Consider the following 16,931-nt stretch of genomic DNA (forward strand, 5'->3'; position numbering starts at 1 on the left):
ATTGACGCACTCCATGTGGTCCAAAGAGAGCTGCAACAGTCCAACCCACTGCAAATGGACCACACAAGAAAGATGGACCCTGCTGACCTTCACATTAGCAGCGTAAGCTTCCCCAGCCCTGCACAAAGGGGGGGAGGAGCCAAAGCCCTCGGCTTAACACTTCACCAGACAGTGTCCTGAGAGCCCCTGCAGCTGCAGGAGGAAAAGGTAACTCAGACAATCCCTGAAATGGCACATGAAGTGACACTCAACAATCTCAAGTGAAAGGTCAGAGACATCCCTGCCAATCCACGAGACATTGATTTTCACCTGCAGTCTGCACCTGCAGCCGGTGTGGCACACCGAGACAGACTCCATCTGATCTAGACACATCTAGCCCAGCTGGGCCCTGCCCAAACACCAAGCAGGACAGACCTAGAAGGGCCTGTGCTACCACCACCGACTCCGAACGAGTTTTCTGTGGAACTTACAACGAACCTGTGACGGAGGAGGACACCAGCTTCAAGAAACTTTTCCTCCAAAACCAGTTAGTCACCATATTTTCACCTGCCCCCACGCAATGCCCACTCAACGATGCGTGACCTGATGCAGAAGGCCTCTAACACAGAAGGCCTCCCCAGAAAAGGTTCCTAAGACCCCATTGATTCTGAACTGCAAAGCCAGAAGGCACACAGCATGAAAACAATGCAAGACTCTGCTAAAAAGTCCCTGGTCAACATAGGACATAAAACTTTTAAAGTAGATGAAAATGTGTGCTCAAAGAGCAGCAAGACTCTGCATTAGTAAAAGTAGAATTTTACTGATATAAAGGAAATCTTGAATGGACGTGTAAGCCTCACCTGCCAACAGACTATGCACGACTCTTTTGAAACAAACATTTGCTACATGCTGGTTGAATTGGCACTGCTACACATTAGTTTCCATGACAATGAAGGGTTACAGGAAAACTAGCATGACCTATAGCCCCTTCGTAACTACTGTTATCCTAAAAAAGTGCTTATTTGATCATTCCGATCCAAACGGGACATGATATGCGATACACATTTTGATCACTAGCTGCTGGCTTGTCTAAATGCAGATAAAACGATAGCTGGAATTGACATCTCTACTTAAAATAATAATAATAAAAAATAAAAAAAAAGGGGTCTTAACTGGTATCGGTAATTTCAGCATTAAAGCGTAAGTCTGTTTGACAAAGGAATCTCATCTCAGCGGCATGCAAACTGTACCGGTATTTATTAGTCTGCTTTGGTTGAAGGAATCCAAATTGCAGTATTGCTTAATCTGTTTCTGACGAAGGAATCTCAGTACAGTGTTATATACACGTAGACTTGGGTGATGCTCCCCTTTCTACAAAGTAAAGACCTTACAAATTATTGTTAGGTTGATGTAAATTCACCTAAATTTTGGCTGCATCTACAAGCAGAGAGCTACCTAGCGATCAAAACTGTTTACTCGCTGAAAAGTCAGTATTTATGCACGAGATGGACGTAACTATATAGGCTTAGACAAGCTTTGACTTACAGCAAATCTATTTCCTTACTCTGTAAACAAATAGAATAAGTTGCGTACAGTAAAGAGAAGAGTTCCATGAGTAAAATTTGCAAATGCCAAACCACATTTGCATTTTACTGAATGTAACATCAAGCTCTTGAAAGATTTAAAGTATAGGCGCCCCCTTTTAACCCGTTTAAACATGCATAACTCATTTAAAATGTGCGGACATTCTTCATGGACTGTTGAATTGTTCTTACATGCACTGGTTCCCATGACAACGACTTGTCACAGGAAGTGCTAACTCGTGACGTCATCTTGTAAACAAACCAGCCTAGGTGGCTAAGCTAACTTAACCTAGTGTCCATCCAGTTTAGGCTAAGCTAAGCTAACCTAGCATCCATCCAGCTTAGGCTAAGCTACATAATAACTTCTACAGTTAGCGGTTAGCATCATTTACTTGAAGCCTTAATTACAGCTTTTATGTATACAGCGCAAAGTATTCTAAAATACTTTCTTTAACCCCATTTAGGGTTTCTAATTTTTCTCTTTCCTTACTTTCAATTCTTCTCAGCTGAATTTCACCTTCACTAGTTTAGGCATAGTCCTTGCTGAGCGCTGTAGGCTAAATTTGCAGATGCCCTGTCAATTAAACCCAAGTTTAATTACATGTAAGCTATGTAGCTAGAGAAGAATTCTTATAGTTATGAGAATTTTCATCAGCATGTTGACTAAACCTTTGGAGGGACACACACGGTGTGGTCTTAAACACGCAACAGCTGTGACCCACTATGGAGTTTTGGTCCAGGCAAATCTAAAGGTTAGTCACTAGTGCTATTGATTACTCTCAATTTCAGATCATTCCGGCTGTTTTTATCACTTACTTAAGTCCTTTTTATTTTTATTTTACTTCGATAATAATAGCAGTCAGCTATTCACTTGTCTATACTGTCATGTATATGATTTATTTCCATTTCTTCTCTTGTTCAAATGTGGTTCCATTTCCCATAGGGCCCAGAAAGGAACCAGAGACACCTTTATTTGTGATTTTGTTTATTTTCAACAAGTGCACTAATTTTTATGACCCTGCAACACAAGTAACTTCAACGATTACTAGGGCATAACTATAGTCCCGAGGATTGATAATAAGCATAATTTGAATAGGAAAGCTGTCCTTTTTCCTCCTATTCTTCACTTCGTCAAGCCGTAGTGAACCACCAGTTAAGTCCAGAGAAATATTTTAGTCATAAGAACCATCTTAAGTCATTTATTTCATCTCGGCTATGCCCTTTCCAGGAAATACTCTCGGAACCACACAAGTCTTAGCCTCCTAACATTCACAGCTAAGATGATAAGGATACAATACACACTTCACTAGCTAGCTACACATGAAATACCTAGCTTTATGCTACATATCTAGCGAACCCATTAAACCGTGGCTCTGAACTTTCTAGGGTCATGCATTAGTCTCTCACCACAGGTGTGCCAAAATGTTGCAGATCCTCTGCTTAACCTGACCTTAACCGGTTAGGAGAACGAAAAGACTGACAAGCCATCGCGAGGAACACTGTTCCACCCATGGCTGCTGACATCCGACGGCACCGGAGCCAACGGAACTGCACCATGAGAGAAGAGGACAAACGACCCATGCCCCAAGCCAGAGTTACAGCCACACCGGGGTGATCAAGATTCTCATCTCCTTACCCCACCTTATGGGTATAAAACAGAAGGTAAACAACCTCACATAATAGATCACAGCGTCCCACAAGGAGCGGACCTGTGCCCAAAGCCTTACAGACCAGCTAGACACTGAGGTTCGAACCAGATTCAATGCAGCTGGACTGAGCATGCCCAGGACCAGCACAGAACTGTCACCATGGCAACAACCCAGGTACCAGCCAAGCCCCTTGGAGAAGCCATGGAGGACAGCACCCTGCAAACACCACAGGAAGACCACGGCTGTCAACGACAGCATCCTCTTCCATACCCTTCACACAGGTGTCAATCTGAGGCTCCGCAAGGACAGCTGGACGCACCTGCCTCAGAGTTACTGGAGCCGCTGACACACGCAAAATAGCTCCCTGCACAGGACTCACCCGAGGAGTCCTGTAAGGTACAAGCTTCCGACTCCTTGCCCACCCCAGCTTAGGCAAGCTTGCGTCGGAACCACCATAAGGACAGAACAACACTTCAATCCTTCAGACCTCTCGTGACTGAGAGGCTAACAACCACCTTCTGACCTCCGGCCACCAGCACCATGTCAGCTTGAAAACCTCTCTATGCTACATAGAGGCCTAACCACTTCCTGCAACCACAAGGAAACACCTGCCCCAAAACTAATGAACTTCAGAATGTCCCAACACCTGCTGCCTCAACACCTGCTGCAGAGACCTGGACTTGGCTACTGTCCACATCACCAGCCGTGGAACGACCACCGCTCCAGAAGACACGAGCAACCAGAGGCCACCATGGCCTTCCAGCCTTCTATGACAAGTGTGTGTCCGATCTCTCTGCACTTCCAACTTCGCTCGTGGTTGTCCTTGAGGGGGGACAACAACGATCGAGAGGGGGGATCTGTAGGGTATGGACCAATCAGACACATACTAATTATTCATTATATACAAAGGTTTATGAAACTCCTCACACAGCCCAAATGAACAAACACAAGGGCAGAAACAGTGTCATGTTACAGGGCATGACAAGGAGATTTTACGACCTCCGAGGAATGTGGCCACATACTCAAGAGAGAGACTATGAAACAGAAACCCTCTTTAAAACAGACTTTGCTGCATTAATCATAGACTAACTGATCTATAAATGAACATGCATAAAACTGTGAAAGAAACAGTGTAAATGGTTTACTGTCTCGTGTACTATTAGGTATATATTATGGTATGTATCCTGGTATACAACAAACTAACGATCAATGTAACCTCACCTGTATAGTGCCTCCTACCTAACTAATCCTCATTTAATGACTCACACTTTGATGTACATCACCTTCTTCTAGAATGCAGTGTGGATGTGTTATAGCTATTTTAGCATTAATGAAGGTATAATCTTCCTAGGGACAAAGATCCATAAATCAACTAAGAGCCACTTTCCCTCTCAGACATGTCCCCTTTCTGATTGGTCGAGTTCAACCCTTAGGGGAGGATCTTCTCCAGGCCTTATTAGAGACAGTCCACATGTGACCTGCCTCTCTTAGTTTTTCATCCAGCCGCAACACTGTTCTGGTGAGACTGGGGAGCCCCCTCCCCCTCCACGGGGGCCCCAGGGCCCAGCAGGCCTCGATTCCAACCAGATCCGGCCTCATGGAAAAGAGAGAAGACTCTCTCACAAAGAACCAAGGACAATCTCAGGAGTTTTGGAACAAAGACTCCAACCAACAAAGACTCCAACCAACAACGACTCCAATCACCCATCCTTCCGACTTCCTCACTTCTCCTGGGTGCTCGGCGTGGCCTCAACAGAGTCCCAGGCCTTGCCCAAACCAGCCATGCGGTCCTGGAGAAAGAGAACGCTCAACCAACTTCCACTTGACACTGCCGGAACCATCAACGACTTCAATTTTCAACAACTTCAAGAATTGTTCCCATTACAAATGCAAGTATTCAATTCAATGAAATGTGTAAAATGAAATTCTGATGGTTCTTCTCATAGACCCTCTTCCGGTTTCCAACTTCATCCTATCACTAACCTATTTATGTATTCATGTGTGTATGTTGTTTAGTTTATTTATATTCATATAAATATCTATATTTAGTTAATAAAACTTGTACATAATATGTATTTGGTTCTGTTTTGCTTGCAATACAAGTCACTTTACGATCACGGTTTTTGCTACTGGCTCAAAGTACAAGTACAGGCGAAGAAATAATTATTCTTCGGTGGCCATGGAAGATACCCTTTTCTTAGAATAAATTAATAATCAAAAGAGTTCGTTGGAAGAACTGATTAATTGATTGTAATATTAATTCAGCCACATCAAGTTAATCCAATTAACTGACCCAAATATTTATAATTAATAATAACAAGATATTATTGATTATTAATATTTCCAAAAAGCTGAGTTCCTTACAAGAGTTAGTATATATTTACAGTTTTTTTCAATTGTTTACACGCAATTTTGAAAACCGGGTTCTTTTTTTCAAAATGTAATCACAATTATCCAAACACCACACTCAATTGGCATAATTTCTAGATTGTTTGGAAAATGACACACTTCTGTCAAAACATACACACTTCAGTCAAAAGATATACACATATTTGTGAAAATGCTATTAGTTTTCATTTAACCAACACAGTCCTCAATGATCAGACACTATTGTAACCAGTTTCACACTGTTGTGATAAATAAAAAACACATTTGTAAAAATAATATTTTTAGGAAATAGCATGTGCTAGATTTTTGGCCAGACATTGTTATGTAAGGGATAATTTAGATGAAAAAAAAAATTGTGACACACAAACAACATTCTTCATGATTAGTTTGAGATATAGGGAGAATGTACACAAATAGGCCTACTATAAACTTACCAAGCACTGCACAACACTGATTTCTGCAGACTCATATTTCAAGTATTTATTTACAGTATTTCTTACCATAATCAGTTAAAGTAATCAACCAACAATGAAATCAATGAAAAAAATAAAATCTGTAGACAAATTAAAATTACTGCATGAAGTACATACAGTTTGACTCTGAAGAAAAACTGCTGTAAAAGCAACAAGAATACTGTAACTATTCAGTTACAGTATCAACCAGAGATTTGGTTGAACTCTTTGTCCAGCTTCCATCGGTGTCAGTCCATGGTCCCTCTACCTCCTTCACCTCTTCCTCTACCTCCTTCTCCTCTTCCTCTACCTCCTTCTCCTCTTCATCTACCTCCTTCACCTCTTCCTCTACCTCCTTCTCCTCTTCCTCTACCTCCTTCATCTCCTCTTTGAGCCCCCCCCTCTTATTCTCACTCTTCTTCTTCTTCTTCTTCTAGCTCCTTCCATTTTTGTTGAAGACAGGTGAACTCACCTGCTGCCTTTTATAGCACTCCTGAGTGATGCGTTTTCAAATTAGCACATGTGTGCTTCCACGCCTGATGGATGTGCATATCCAATTCATTCATTAGTGTGGTCAATGGCAATCCGGGGCTTTGTAATGACAAGGAAGTAACCTCACAATCCTTATCTGTGTCTAAGGTGTGAAAATGTGTGTAGAGTTTTACAAATCACCGTGTGTAATGTTTTGCTATAAGGGTAAGGCAGACATTGTGTGTAATGTTGTGCAAATCTGCGGAGGGGTTTTGCTCATTGGAGTAGAATTTTGCAAATTGTGTGGAAATTTTTATTTTAGTGTGTAAACAATCATAAAAATCTGTAACAAAATGTGTTCTTGAGAAGAAAATTATCAATTTGGCCAATTGTGTTTTGTTGGTGTGAGTCTGTGTTAAGAGTTTAGGAAAAAGTATCTGAAGTATGGGTAAGCGCTTGTTAGCGATTGAAAAAAACTGTAAATACTTTTGAAAACAGATTCAAATAAGCGGCGATCCTAAATTGCAATATTATTTCCCACTATTACTGTTTTTGACTGTATTTTAATCATATTTCAAAAACAAAAAGAATCTTACTGAACATAGACCTTTAAACAGTATTGTATAATTCCATCTAGGATTAGTTAAAATTATTGGATAGTTATGACTGTTTCTTTCTCTTGTTATATATGCAACATATATTATATTTCATTGCATGTTGTCTCGGTAAGTAATTTCAAATTTTATTGGTCCAAAATAATTGAATTTGCATATTAACTGTCACAACTCAGTAGTCACACAAATTAGTGCTAGCAGCTGACACAATTCTGAAAACTATTGGAACAAATGTATACATTTTATTCTATAACCTTAAGTACGTTTTTGACATCCAATATTTTCTATTTTATATGAGGGTAGTCTTGAATAGATAAAGCGGTAATTAAATAAATGACCTGCTAGACTAAATGTTTTGTCTTTTTCATTCACAGACTACTCCTTCGGGGGCATTACTGCAAGATGCATCTCTAGTTCGACTGCATCGTTTGTGGTCGGACACTTTGCCACCAGAGGATCACAGGTGGATTGCCAGCAGGCTTTTTAAAATGGGGCCCAAGGGAAAACCAGAGCTTCGAGACAACCTACAGCTCTGGTATTACCCACCACAGCCAGCACTTATTTACAACCAGGCTCCAGCTCCAGACAGATTTTTTTGTCTTGCTCTGTTGCTGTGGATGCCGTACAAGCTTTGGAAGATCAAGGCTCTCTGTCCCAATTCTGCCTGCGGGCAGCATCAGCTGACTGGAGGCGGTCTGCACAAAAGGGCACGGCAGGTTCTGGACATCGATAGGATGTACAACATGGTCACAGAAACCCTCATCTGTACCAAGTGTAAAGCCTCGCATGTGTCCTGGAGTCAGACTGTCCTGCAACAGCTGGATCTGGGCAATCGCTCTGAATTTCGGGTCATCCTCACGCGGAAGTAAGTACACTTTAATTCCACATCCAGTTGATAGCCCATCATCACATATGTTTGCAAATACTTTACAAATCAGTTGTGTAAAATATATGAATGTGTGGATTTAGCTTTTCCTAAGGTATGCCTGTGATATGAGAGTCATTCGGCTCCTGCGTGAGCGTGGCCTAGGCAACAGTCCCGTGTCATCAAACAGCTGCGTGAGAACCACAGTGAGGAGTGGCTCCAGCGTATGGCCCGGTACACCACCCAATGTGTGGACTTCCTCAAACGACCCGGGGTGTTGCAAATACAATTCCAGGAACCCCCAGAGCCTACAGTGGTCCCAAGCTGCAAGTGGCTGCTCACCGTGTACAGCCAAGACATCCTGACAAGGCTGGATGAATCCATGCAAGGATAACATCTACGTATGGTTCAGTCTTGAAGATGGATTCCACTAAAAAGGTTAGCAGGGGATTTTTGTTAATTTATGGTGTTTACTGTTATATCATTATAAGAGCATGAGTATCATATTCTACATGGTGTGATGTTTCATTGCATTGCATGCTTCCTGTCATCTACTGCAGATCACTAAGAAGCTGGCTGGGACGGCAAGGGGAACGGGACTCTGGCTTACCTCTGTTGGCAATGAGTTTGGTCAGGTGCTCATGAGTGTGCTGACAGCACAGGAAGGAGCAGGACTGGACATGATGGTCGATGGTCTGGTGAAAAGGTACCAGCAGGCTAGTGTGGATCCACCTGCTGTTTTGTACGTGGACTGTGGCTGCTGCACTGATGTGGGTGAGACCAAGCTGAAAACCAGATTCAGAGGGTGGCCTGATCTCATGATTCGCTTGGACATCTGGCATTTTATGCGCAGGATTGCCATGGGGTGTACAACTGATGCCCATCAGCTGTATCCCATCTTCATGTCACGGCTGTCAGCGTGCATTTTTGAGTGGGATGCGGCTGATGTTTCTATGCTTCGCAAAGCAAAGAGAGAGCTGTTGATATCCCAGGGTTGGCCTGCGCTGACAGATGAAGATGTCAACAAGCATCTTACCAGGAATGAGCTGGCACTCCATTGCCGGAGGAGGACCTGTGGAGAGGAGACTACCATCCTTCTCCTTGAGCGGCTGCTTACAGAGCTCCTGAGCAGCAAGGGCAAAGACTCCCTGGGTGTTCCTCTCCTGGACCGAGAAAGGATGGAGCACATCTGGAATGTCCAGAAGAAGCATGTGAAATGCATTCAAGACCCCCCTGGTGTTGTGCTCTATACAGAGACAGGGAGCCTAAACAAGGGAGGTGTGCTTCTGAAGACCTACAGATGTGCCAGAGGCTCCACTTCTCTCGAGTCCTTTCATTTACACCTGAACCGTTTCATCCCAGGTATTGTCTTTGTCACACACACTGTGCAGGTGTAAAGAAAGAGCATTAAGTGTTTTTGTGTGTTCCTTTAACACCTCCTAAACACTGTTGTGTCTATTTACAGGGACCAGTGCAAACAGTCTGAACTTTCAGATTTATCTGCTGGAGGGTCTACACCGGTGGAACCAGGACCGGGAGGCTGCTTCCCTGTCATCGGAGCCATCAGCTTTGGAGCCATCAGCTTGAAGCCGCAGCTACACAGGAGAACTTGTTCACTGTGTAAACGGCAATTATGAAAAGCTGTTTGGCAGGAAAGTGGTCCCCACGTTTTGTCCCCCTGCATGTTACACCGGTGAGAATTGTTTTATATATTTTTTATTTTATCAACTTGCAATTTCTGTGTAACCTCCGTCTGTATGTCAGATTTAACCCTATAGAGTCGATTGTATCATAATTGATATGCAAGTTTCTAAAGGACTCTAAATGATCAACATGATCAAAAATTTTTAGGAAACATGCCCTCTGTCGTCTGATTGATTATAGTCTTTTAGTATAATTGTAAAAGTGTCCACCTTCAGCTCGTGCTTCACGTTTCTTTTCATTGTAAAACCTTTACTGATTTTATAAAGTAATTGTAAGAATAACTTTTATATTGTTAGTAATATTTAATGACTAGTTACTAGACTGAAGCAGCTTGGGTTCACTTGATTAGAAAATCATGTTACATGTAAATATCAAAATGATCATCAGACTTTTCTCTCAATCATCATTGTATTGCATTTCATTTCATGTTTTGCCCCCATAATTAAACGTGTTTGGCCTCTTAATAAAACTATTTTGTTTTTTTTCTCCTTGACGATGAGCTCTATATTCTCACACTATATGAGCTACTACAAAAGCCTAATGTATCAAATATGATACACAACATTCTATTTAATTTCCGTTTGTTTATTGTTTTTATTTCAGGTGAGCTCATTGGAGTGCAGTATCTGTTCCAGCAGACTGGTCAGGCACTGCAGGACATGAATCCTGACTCTGAGCAGACAGCAGAGCTCATTGAGGACCTCAGTGTGGAGGAGCGAGATGAAGATGAGGGCTTCTGTGACATCAGCGAGGATCACACAATAGCAGATCCGGAGGCTGTTCTGTCACCACCCTCTTCCACACTGACACTGGGTTCTTCCACCCTGGTCACCAGCAGTGCCACACCTGTACTGGGCTCCACATCCCCTTCACTGGTCCCTGACCCCAAACTTGTCCTCACACAGTCTCCTTCATCACCTGGACCCTCAGGGACTGCTGTCACACCTGTTCCCTCTGAAACATCTGTTTCAACTCTCCCCTCAGAGCCAGAGGATGCTGGTCAGGATGATGATGAAGAAGAGACGGTAAATACTACTCCTTTGTATGTCTTTCAAATTAACTAGAATAATTATGATGAATTAACATCCAGTGCTTTAAATCCAGACTTTCCACATATTTTACATTTAAAAGTACAGCCTAAATTCATTTGTAAGCTGCAAATACACATCAAGTCAAGTCATCTTTATTTATTTGGTGCTTTGTAAAATGTCAAGAATGGCGCTCTCTCTGCTTTGTACTATACAGTGCTTTACGGTGATAAACAGGAAAATAACACAATCAGTTATGGAATTATGCATTAGACAGATGTGATGTAATAATTGTATTGCATGTTTGTGTTTTTTAATAGGCTGTTGACTACCAAAATATCCCGGGTTATCAACATGTGGACCAGCTGGCAGAATATCTGGTGGATCTCCGGGACCACACAGCCCTCAGCCTGACCAACCAGGAAGCCAACACCATAATTGCTCTTTGGCAGAACCTGGATGACCGGGACAAGGAACGGGTGGTGTAAGACAGTCGATGCCGAAAGAGACTGCTGAGTGGACGCTTCAAGGTCCCGAAGAAGCCCACTCACCCTGGTGTAGAGAGCACCACCAGATGTGTGCTGGGTGCAAGCAGCGCACCTGCTCAGTGGCCTGACTGTTGCCGTCTGCTGGAGACCATCTTCATCAGACTTTGCACTGTCCACCCAAGCCCCAAAAGAAAAGGCAAGGGAGCCCTGTCAAGATTGTCTCTGATCCTGCAAGACTATCGCAGGATAAGGCAGCTTGTACTGGGCAACAGCTTGGTGATGGGAGGAACATCCATGCAGCTGGTGGAGGTTAACCAGAACACTCTGATTCTCCACACACAGGACAGCACAGCCTGACCTTCCAAAGGTGGTATGGCATCCACAAGACATCCACAAGACAAGCCGGTGTGTGAAAAAATGCTCTGGAGTGGGGGCCTTGTATCGATACGTTTTTATTTATTAATTACCCATATGACAAACCCACAAACTTTGAATATCTCCATTCACAATCTAGAAGTCCAATGCGCTATCCATTGCGCCACAGAGCCACAAAAGACAAGCTTTAAGCTTTCACATCAGAGAAGGTTAAATGACTACTCTTAGAAGCCACAGATTAGGCACTGCTGGGATTCGAACCCAGGATCTCCTGTTTACTAGACAGGCGCTTTGACCAACTAAGCCACAGCGCCAGTTACTGTCACTGGTTCGATGCTTTTGTATACAAAGTCTATAAGAAGAGAATAGCTGATTACATCATGAATAGGTCCCTTTGAAGTTACAGGATTATTTCCAAAACCTGAAAGGTGTGCAGGCTTCTGTTGAGGGACAAGGGAATATCTCAAGCCATTTATTTCTGGATCGAAACTCTCAGTACTCGTGTCTCAAATGTTTCGGGAACCTCCAGTTACGATACATCTAAATGCTGTTTCAGCTTGGAGAAATGGAAAGCGTGTTTTTTTTTCTTCTTTTTTTCTAGGTAGGTGGCCAACAATAGGTTGTTGCAGCTTTTGGCCTAGGCCAGTGGATTTCAACCTATTCTTATTTAAATAGGTGACTTAAGCTAATTAGTAGAGTACTCTGTGATCTGAGTTGGGTGTGTCCAATAAGGGAAATAAGCAGAACGTGAAGGGTATGCTTCTGAAGTAGTTTGTGGATTCAAGTTTTAAGCATATGTCTGACTCACAGAGACATCAGAGCAAAAGAGGCCACTGACTATTCTGGTGGGACTCACAACCAGGGAATTTCTCCATTCGCATCCTAGAAGTCCAAAGTTCTATCCATTGTACCATAAAATGACACACTTCAGGGAAGTGTTGCATGCGCAGCACTTCTTAGTTTTTCCAGTTTTGTGCAGGTAAACACAGTTCGTCATGCAAAGACTTTCATATGTGAAAAGGTTAAGCACTCCCATATCCTGTGCCAAAGGCACTGCTAAGATTTGAACCCAGGATCTCCTGTTTACAAGACAGGCGCTTTGACCAGCTAAGCCACAGCGCCAGACACTGTGAATTTTGTTGGTAAAACAAGTCTAAAAGAGGTACCACATCAGGAAAACAGCTGATCACGTCATGAACGAGGTCCCTTAGAGGTAAGAGGATTGTTTCCAAAACATCTGAGCAATAGAGGGTATGCACGACTCTGGTGGGACTCAAACCCACAACCTTTGAATATCTCCATTCACAATCTAGAAGTCCAATGCGCTATCCATTGCGCCAAAGAGCCACAAAAGACGAACTTTAAGACGCTATTGCATGCACATCACTTCTTAGATTTCCTCATTTTGTGCAGATGCACACTGTTCAGCATGCAAAGATTTACATATGTAAAAGATTAAGTGAGTGGTGCCCACATCCTGTGGCATAGGCACTGCTGGGATTCGAACCCAAGATCTCCTGTTTACAAGACAGGCGCTTTGACCAACTAAGCCACAGCGCCACTTGCTGAACTCTCTACAATGTGTTGGCATAAAAAGTCTAAAAGAGGTAGCAGGTCAGGAAAATAGCTGATTACATCATGAAAGAGGTTAGGGGATTATTTCCAAAACCCGAGGGGCATGCAGGGCTCTGTTGAAGAAAGAGGGAATATCTGAAACTCTCAATACTTGTGTCTGAAATGTTTTTGGAACCTCCAGTTACAATACATCTAAATTCTGTCTCAGCTGGGCGAAATGGAAAGCAATCTCTGCTATGCTTTCAGCTGATCTGAAAGACAAAATCCAGAAAGATTTTCATGAATTATATATTCATATTTGTAAAGACTGTTTTGAATACATCCAGAGGCTGGATCTCAACAATAGGAAGTAGCAGATTCTGGCCTAAGCCAGTGGTTTTCAAAACATTCTCGAAACCTCCCAGACGCTATACATTTTCGTTATCTTCCTTATTTCAACAGAGTTAATTGAGCTACTTAGTAGAGTACTCAATGATCTGACGTGGGTGTGTCCAATAAGGGAGATGAGCAGAATGTGAAGGGTAGGCTTCTGAAGTAGTTTGTGGACCCCAGTTTTAAACATATGTCTGACTCACAGAGACATCAGAGCAAAAGAGGCCACTGACTATTCTGGTGGGACTCACAACTAGGGAATTTCTCCATTCGCATCCTAGAAGTCCAAAGTTCTATCCATTGTACCATAAAATGACACACTTCAGGGAAGTGTTGCATGCGCAGCACTTCTTAAGTTTTTCCAGTTTTGTGCAGGTAAACACAGTTCGTCATGCAAAGACTTTCATATGTGAAAAGGTTAAGCACTCCCATATCCTGTGCCAAAGGCACTGCTGGGATTTGAACCCAGGATCTCCTGTTTACGAGACAGGCGCTTTGACCAGCTAAGCCACAGCGCCAGGTACTGTGAAATTTGTTGGTAAAACAAGTCTAAAAGAGGTACCACATCAGGAAAACAGCTGATCACGTCATGAACGAGGTCCCTTAGAGGTAAGAGGATTGTTTCCAAAACACGAGGGCCTTTCACGCCTCAAGGGAATGTCTGAACTCATTTAATTTTGGCTCTACACTCTCGATAGTAATGCCTAAAATGTTTCCTGAGCCTTCTTCTGATATGAAAGGGCAAAATCCAGAAAGATATCCATGTATTATTCTTCATATATTTAAAGACTTTGTTTGTACAAATATCCATAGGCTTGACCATATCAATCGGTAGTAGCAGATTTCAGGCCTAAGCCAGGAGCTTGCAAACCATTCTTGAAGCGCATCTGCACCACATATATATATTTTTTTTATTATCTCTCTCATTTAATACAGGTGAATCAAATAATTGATTGATAAGTAACGTACTGGACGATCTGACTTGGGTGTGCTCAATAAGGAAAAGAAGAAAAATGTGCTGCGTAGGCTTCTGAAAAAGTTGGAAAACCCCAGCTTTAAGCAAATGTCAATCTGGTAAAGACGTCTGTGCAAAGGGACACCATTCGTGACTCTGGTGGGACCCAAAAAACGGCACACTTTTTAAAACCTTCATTTGCAACCGAGAAGTCCAGATTGTCTTTCACATCAGAGATGATTGAATGACTACTCTTAGAAGCCACAGATAAGACATTGCTGGGATTCGAACCCAGGATCTCCTGTTTACTAGACAGGCGCTTTAACCAACTAAGCCACAGCGCCAGTTACTGTCAGTGGTTCGATGCTTTTGTATACAAAGTCTAAAAGAGGTAGCATGTCAGGAGAATAGCTGATTACATCATGAATAGGTCCCTTTGAAGTTACAGGATTATTTCCAAAACCTGAAAGGTGTGCAGGCTTCTGTTGATGGACAAGGGAATATCTCAAGCCATTTATTTCTGGATCGAAACTCTCAGTACTCGTGTCTCAAATGTTTCGGGAACCTCCAGTTACGATACATCTAAATGCTGTTTCAGCTTGGAGAAATGGAAAGCGTGTTTTTTTTCTTCTTTTTTTCTAGGTAGGTGGCCAACAATAGGTTGTTGCAGATTTTGGCCTAGGCCAGTGGATTTCAACCTATTCTTATTTAAATAGGTGACTTAAGTTAATTAGAAGAGTACTCTGTGATCTGAGTTGGGTGTGTCCAATAAGGGAAATAAGCAGAACGTGAAGGGTATCCAGACAAAATCCTGTGAAAGACAAAATCCAGAAAGATTTTCATGAATTATATATTCATATTTGTAAAGACTGTTTTGAATACATCCAGAGGCTGGATCTCAACAATAGGAAGTAGCAGATTCTGGCCTAAGCCAGTGGTTTTCAAACCATTCTCGAAACCTCCCAGACGCTATACATTTTCGTTATCTTCCTTATTTCAACAGAGTTAATTGAGCTACTTAGTAGAGTACTCTGTGATCTGAGTTGGGTGTGTCCAATAAGGGAAATAAGCAGAACGTGAAGGGTATGCTTCTGAAGTAGTTTGTGGACCCCAGTTTTAAACATATGTCTGACTCACAGAGACATCAGAGCAAAAGAGGCCACTGACTATTCTGGTGGGACTCACAACCAGGGAATTTCTCCATTCGCATCCTAGAAGTCCAAAGTTCTATCCATTGTACCATAAAATGACACACTTCAGGGAAGTGTTGCATGCGCAGCACTTCTTAAGTTTTTCCAGTTTTGTGCAGGTAAACACAGTTCGTCATGCAAAGACTTTCATATGTGAAAAGGTTAAGCACTCCCATATCCTGTGCCAAAGGCACTGCTGGGATTTGAACCCAGGATCTCCTGTTTACGAGACAGGCGCTTTGACCAGCTAAGCCACAGCGTCAGGTACTGTGAAATTTGTTGGTAAAACAAGTCTAAAAGAGGTACCACATCAGGAAAACAGCTGATCACGTCATGAACGAGGTCCCTTAGAGGTAAGAGGATTGTTTCCAAAACACGAGGGCCTTTCACGCCTCAAGGGAATGTCTGAACTCATTTAATTTTGGCTCTACACTCTCGATAGTAATGCCTAAAATGTTTCCTGAGCCTTCTTCTGATATGAAAGGGCAAAATCCAGAAAGATATCCATGTATTATTCTTCATATATTTAAAGACTTTGTTTGTACAAATATCCATAGGCTTGACCATATCAATCGGTACTAGCAGATTTCAGGCCTAAGCCAGGAGCTTGCAAACCATTCTTGAAGCGCATCTGCACCACATATATATTTTTTTTTTTATTATCTCTCTCATTTAATACAGGTGAATCAAATAATTGATTGATAAGTAACGTACTGGACGATCTGACTTGGGTGTGCTCAATAAGGAAAAGAAGAAAAATGTGCTGCGTAGGCTTCTGAAAAAGTTGGAAAACCCCAGCTTTAAGCAAATGTCAGTCTGGTAAAGACGTCCAAGACGTTTCTGATTGAAGAAAAAAAGAAGGGCTTAACTAAATTTGAAATTTAATTAAATTACTTGATACGCTTCCCTTTCCTTTTAGTTTTCTTAGAGCTATAAGGACGTTCTAACTTTACCTTTACCTTATTTTAGATGACTAGTCACTATCCTCATCTTCGCTCTCTCTATAGGATTACAATATCTAGCGACTGTTGTTTCCATAGCGAGTTACACAGGTCATTAATATCCTACTTCCTGTCTGTGTTTTACCCATCCTCACTCCTTAGCACCAAGCTAAGTACATGAAGTACGGCTAAACACAAACGCACAGTAGGCCCCAGACAGAACTGGAAACACTTCCCATTGTTTCTTCTTCTTCTTTTGGACCTTGAGATGTCTGATGTGTCCCTGGTAGCTTAGTCTAACA

The 16,931-nt window shown here is 42.2% G+C and overlaps 6 non-coding genes across 6 annotated transcripts; all 6 read right to left on the reverse strand.

Annotated features, from left to right (window-relative positions):
* Positions 1-11,836: 11,836 nt before the first annotated feature.
* trnat-agu (transfer RNA threonine (anticodon AGU)) lies at positions 11,837-11,910 on the reverse strand. The gene has a single exon. It is a non-coding gene; the product is annotated as a tRNA-Thr (tRNA).
* A 734-nt stretch (positions 11,911-12,644) lies between these two features.
* On the reverse strand, positions 12,645-12,718 carry trnat-ugu (transfer RNA threonine (anticodon UGU)). The gene has a single exon. It is a non-coding gene; the product is annotated as a tRNA-Thr (tRNA).
* A 364-nt stretch (positions 12,719-13,082) lies between these two features.
* Positions 13,083-13,156, reverse strand: trnat-ugu (transfer RNA threonine (anticodon UGU)). Its single transcript has one exon. It is a non-coding gene; the product is annotated as a tRNA-Thr (tRNA).
* An 831-nt stretch (positions 13,157-13,987) lies between these two features.
* trnat-cgu (transfer RNA threonine (anticodon CGU)) lies at positions 13,988-14,061 on the reverse strand. The gene has a single exon. It is a non-coding gene; the product is annotated as a tRNA-Thr (tRNA).
* Positions 14,062-14,768: 707 nt separating this feature from the next.
* Positions 14,769-14,842, reverse strand: trnat-agu (transfer RNA threonine (anticodon AGU)). Its single transcript has one exon. It is a non-coding gene; the product is annotated as a tRNA-Thr (tRNA).
* A 1,034-nt stretch (positions 14,843-15,876) lies between these two features.
* On the reverse strand, positions 15,877-15,950 carry trnat-cgu (transfer RNA threonine (anticodon CGU)). Its single transcript has one exon. It is a non-coding gene; the product is annotated as a tRNA-Thr (tRNA).
* Positions 15,951-16,931: the final 981 nt, after the last annotated feature.

This window comes from Siphateles boraxobius, unplaced genomic scaffold, assembly GCF_051911475.1.
Source record: "Siphateles boraxobius isolate OS27281-9 unplaced genomic scaffold, OSU_SipBor_1 6, whole genome shotgun sequence".
Classification (NCBI taxonomy): domain Eukaryota; kingdom Metazoa; phylum Chordata; class Actinopteri; order Cypriniformes; family Leuciscidae; genus Siphateles; species Siphateles boraxobius.